The sequence below is a fragment of the Grampus griseus genome, assembly GCF_964374135.1.
Source record: "Grampus griseus genome assembly, chromosome: 1".
Lineage (NCBI taxonomy): Eukaryota > Metazoa > Chordata > Mammalia > Artiodactyla > Delphinidae > Grampus > Grampus griseus.
Genome location: NC_139017.1, coordinates 136242835 through 136248834, shown reverse-complemented (window position 1 = coordinate 136248834; position 6000 = coordinate 136242835).

The window sequence follows — 6000 nt, the reverse complement described above, 5'->3', positions numbered from 1 at the left end:
GAGGGAAGAAGAAAGTATTTAAGTGGCTACTCAAGCAAGCATTTTCACATCAGCTGGTTTTAAGGGAAATATTATGATAAATTTTGGACATACTGAGTTTTGGAACTAGCACAACTTCCAGGGATGGTTTCTGATGGGCAATAGCTAAGGAAACAGGAAATTCATCTCTTCAACAATTTTTAATAATAAAAGCAATAATGATAAAAACATCTAATCTACATTGAACATGTATTCCATGCCAGTTACTACGCCAAACACTTCCTAGGTATGAGCAGTCTTTTGCAATCTTTCCAACAATTGTGAGAGCTAGCAATAATAATAAAACCGATAAATAATAATTGCCAATAGTGAGTTCAGAGTCACCGTGCCAGATGCTTTCTAAAAGTTAACACATATATTAACTTATTTGATTTTGAGAACATCCTTGTGAGATAGGTATTTTGTCTACATTTTACGGATGAGAAAGCTGACGTCAAGTGGAATTAGGTAAATTTCCCAAGGTTACACAACTAGTGAGTAATGACGTTGGACTTCCCACCCAAGCCTGTCTGAATCGTAGTTTAAGCACTGAGCCATTACGGTCTAACACTCTGTGCCAGGAAATATTTTTGGCACTAATGACTCAAATAATAAAAGATAGGCAGTCTCTACCCTCAAGGAACTCACAGTCTAAAGGGAGAGGCAGACGAGCACAAACACTGCAGGCTAATACTCAAGACAATCTTAGAGATGCCTACGTACCAGGTGCTCTGAAAGCAAGAGGTAGGGGAGCTGAACCTGCCCAGTGGAAGGAGGGCAGACAAGTAAGTCTTCACAAAATTGCAGCACAAGAAGCTGATTCTGGAAAGATGGAGACAAATTTGACAGGCAGGGAAGAGAGAAAAAAAATGGAAAAAGGCATGGAAGTATGGAAGTTTAAACCTTCTTTGGGGAATATCAAAACATTTCGGATGGCTGAGAATTTGTAAACGTGGAAAAGATCAAGGAATATGAAATGTCAGGGCATGCAGAGCTAGACTGAAAGCCTTCAGTGTCATGCTAAGCAATGAAGGGATGTAGAAAGCTAATCTTTCTTGTGAGCACTGTTATGCACAAGGTGTGCATTTTTGTCCTGTAGGTAATGGGGAGAAATTGAAAGAGTAACCTGCTCAGATCTGTAACATAAAAAATGTCCCTCTCAGGCAACCAGGTGGACACTGGATTGTAAAATGGCTAGACATTTAGAGAGGGTGTATTTAAGAGACTGCAGCAATAGCCTGTGTGAAAAAGGATGAATCCAGAGAGTAGAGAAAAAAGGGTAAACTAAAGAGAAATTTCAGAACTCTTTTGCAAGGGTAATGTATCCTCTGGCTTTCAATTAATCATTTAAATCATAATATGGTGGGATAACTTCCACAAATTCAATTCATTCTGCCTATGCTGAATTAACTTGTTGTACTCAACCACAAGGAAAGTTGCTATTTTTGTCTCTTTATATTTATAACCATGATCAAGCTCTTTCCACAAAGGATTTGAGGTGCCTGGAAGATCACTAAATGAAATGCAGTCTCTGACAAGTGGATCCTTACTGAAAGAACTGATCTGGAAGCAGAAGTCAGCCTCTCCTGTCAAATGAGACAAGTTCAAGTTGAAGATATCAAGAAACATCCTCTACGTCAGCTCAAGACTCCAAGTTACCGTCCCTTCCTTTGTCTGGAGAAACAAATGGTGAGAAAGTGTCCAGTTTGCTCTACTGCTAAATTGAGCGTTTCACTAGGAAAAAGAGGAAACATTGAAAGCAGTGATGAGTTTCAAACATCACTTGCACACCCTTTCCTGGAGACACTTAAAATTATATAAGAAGACGTGTAAATAAATCAAAACTTTAAACAAGACAATACCTTAATCCCAAAACAGATGAATTCTTAGGAATGTGAAACATATATATATCATATTTGTGCACAGAGTATTTTTGACCTCTTAATCTCACTTAATTCTTTTCAAAACAACCTGCAAAAGAGTCTGGGAAAGAATTATTATCTCCATTTCACAGATGAAAAAAGCTAAAGGTCAGAGCTTGAAAATGGCTTCCTCAGATTTGCACAACTTTTGTTGTTAGTGACAGAATTAGGTTGAACATCAATTTTACTAATACTCATTTTAAGGAAAATGGAGTGGGATAAAAATACTAGGAACTAATGTTTAGAGTGGTCATTATGTGTCAGACACTATGCTATGCTATGTACACTATATGCACTATCATATTTAATTCTCAAAGCACACCATGATAGAGGCAGTATCACTGTTTCCATTTTACAGATGAGGAAACTGAGGCCAGAGAAAATGATTAAATCAAGGTCACACAGGTAATTATTGGTGGACCAAACCCAGACATCCTGTGTCAAATCTAGCTCTTAACCAAACAAACATTTATTTAAATCTCGTCTCTGCAATTAACTGTCTAGCCCTGGCCAAATTATTGCATTGTTGGACCCTCTGTTAAACAAAATTATGTGTTTGTATCTGTGTGTGTGTATGTATTTGTGTATGTGTGGCCTGGTTCCACATCATAGTCTTTGTAGGTCACCAGTAAACATTATTTCCCCCTGTTTCAACCATAACACATTGTCACTAGACATTTTTATGACAGAAATAACCGTATTAGTTAATCTAACACAAAACGGCAGCATTTGTATTGATAGTGGAAAAAAAAGAACTATATCTTAAACTCATAGTCATATTTGACTGCTAATCTCAAAGCTTTCCCTCTCTTTTCTTATGGTAGAATTAAAATTTCCTTTTGAGTAGGAAACAAAAACTACACTTGTTCATAAAATTAATTGTCTTGCCAACAAAAGCCCATTTGTTATGGAATTCCCAAATGACTTAGGCACATTAAATCTGAGTTACTTAGTAATACTATAGTTGAAAGAAGTAAAATCTTGTTAATCAAAGATGGGTCCCAGAAAATTCTCCTCCAAACACTGCAGGCTTTAGAACCTCGAAATGGAGGTACTTGAATTTGAAACTATGCCATGTTTGAAAGTCAGAGCTCAAGTCTCATGGATTCCAACCCTTTCAGGTAAAAGTATCCCTTTTTATTTTTAAAGTGTCCCTTTTTAAACATAAAAGAATTTGTGGATCTACTCCATGCCATAATGAGAAAAGTAGTGATATTAGTTTATGTTAATTATAAAAACTATGGTTATAAAAGTAGCTGTGTATTCACTCGTGCATAATTTGTAATTTATTAATCCTAACAGTATAATACACGTCTGTAAAAAAAATACTTTGAGATGCTAGACATTTTTTTAGCATACAGATTCTTGTGCTCATGAGTCCCTTTCAAAAAAATCTATAGCCTCTCACAGTGATCCACAGTGTGGAAACCACTGTTCTAAAATATTAGGATTAGAAGGGACGTTTAATGTTATATAAGCTATCTCAGTACCTAATAAATGCGTCCCAGGTACAACATTTTGAATGCTAGGCATGTGTTATCTGTTTGAACGCACTCAAAGACCTGGGAGGGAGGAAGCTGGAGTAGGGGAGGTGTGGCCAAAAAGACAGGGGTGTGCTAAGTACCTCACAGAGTAGTTGATCTATGCTGCTGTGGAGATATTAGGAAACTCTTTAGAGTTGATCTATGCTGCTTAAACGTCTCATGTCCCCTGTATCGGTCAGGGTCTCCTCAGGAAAATCAAAACCATACTAGTGATTTCAAATAGTGGGTGGTAGGTAGAGGGTGGGAGTAACACAAGCACCTCATTGCAAAAGCATTTGAAGGCAAAGGAAGTTGGGGCGGGGGTGGGGGGCAGTGATAATAACGACAGAGATTAGCTTCTACCACCTACAGAGCTGGAGGCACAGAAGGAAGGGGCTGATATTAGCAGAGCCTAGGAGCACTCACTGCAGACTGAGCAGCTGCTGAGCAAGCCGGCAGCCACTGCTCCTGCTGCTACAGCTGCCGCTACCTGACCACCTGATGCCCATACCCCTGAAGCCCCTCACCTTTGGCAGTCACCGGCAATCACCCACCAGATCTACTTCTGCTAGATCTATTAAAGGCCGCTGCAGGACATAGACACCCATTTCTCCCAGAGAGAACACCAGAAGCAGAAACAGAAGAACAATGACCTTCCTCCATACGTTCCTCCTTTCTCCATTTTTACCCCGGCTTTATAGTCTAATTCCTTCCACTGGTTAAATAGATAGGGAAGCCATCCATCAAGGGAGTTGGTCAAGTGTAACTTGCAGAAGTCTGCCCTGCTGTGGTACAAACCCGGGCATGGCAAATGTGGGAGGGAGCTGACAGCAAAAGGCAAATGCTCAGCTTAATTCAACCCTTCAGCCACCCAGATCCACTCTCACCCGTTTAGTCATATTCAACTTCCATCAATAGCAGAATCATGATTCTACCTAATATGATGAACCACTTTCTGATACAAATCCCTCTCAGCTTTTTCAAAAAATAGACAAGTTAAAGCCTTATCAACTATCACATCCATGAGTCAATTCCATGGAAATTCAGAAACTTAAAATGAAATAGAAAGGCAACTACCACCAATACTCCTCATATAAAATATTATAAAATATTAAAAGGGAAAGACAAAAAAAAGAAAAAATTGGTATATACACACACAAACACATATCAAATGCAAGAAAAAACATAGATAAAGCTGCTTCAATCTTTGTTTCTATAATGGGTCATTTATTCCATGTTTGATATTTATCTCCATTCCTTTGCTCTTGACAAGCACTCCAATGGAGAGACTCAAAGCTCATCTATTGTTATTTCCCATCACGGTCAGCCCTCCTAAATCTTGGTGTAGCACCTTCTAGAACTAGCCCTGAAAAGTGAGAGGAAATGGTAAACACTATCCTCAATTTAGATAACTGTGACTTTGACATTCAATAAATATATGGCTTTATAAACTATGTATCCTTGGTTCCTCCGTATCTACTATTCTGCATTCATGGATTCAGTCAACAATAGATCATGCAGTACCGCAGTATTTACTATTGAAAACAATTTGTTTATAAGTGGACCTGCACAGTTTAAGCCTGTGTTATTCAGGGGTCAACTGTATTTTCACTTCTCCTTCTCCCTTATTTTGTGATACTCATATTTTACCTCTGCATACATTAAAACTTCACAATACACTTTTACGTATTTTATTTTAAATAATCAATGTTCTCTTACAGATAAGTTTTTAAATGGGAAAAAAAAATTTCTAATTGCCCAGCATTTCCAATGCTGTTCTTTCATCTTGTAGATTTCCGTTTCCATCTGGTGTCATCTGCCTTCAGACTGAAGAACTTCCTCTAACATTTTTCATCATGCAGGCCTGCAAGTAACATATTCTGTCATATGAAAATCAATGAATTTGCTAAAGTTGCAGAATACAAAATTAATACAAAGAAATCTCTTGCATTCCTATACACTAACAATGAAAGATCAGAAAGAGAAATTAAGGAAACAATCCCATTTACCATTGCAACAAAAAGAATAAAATACCTAAGAATAAACCTACCTAAGGAGGCAAAAGACCTGTACACAGAAAACTATAAAACACTGATGAAAGAAATAAAAAATGACGGAAACAGATGAAGACATATACCATGTTCTTGGATTGGAAGAATCAATATTGTGAAAATGACTATACCACCCAAATAAATCTACAGATTTAATGTAATCCCTATCAAATTACCAGTGGAAATTTTTTAAAAATTAGAACAAAAATTTTACAATTTGTATGGAAACACAAATGACCCCAAAGAGCCGAAGCAAACCTGAGAAAGAAAAATGGAGCTGAAGGAATCAGGCTCCCTGACTTCAGACTATACTACAAAGCTACAGTAATCAAGACAGTATGGTACTGGCACAAAAAGAGAAATATAGATCAATGGTACAGGACAGAAAGCCCAGAGATAAACCCACACACCTCTGGTCACCTAATCTATGACAAAGGAGGAAAGCATATACAATGGAGAAAAGACAGTCTCTTCAATAAGTGGTGT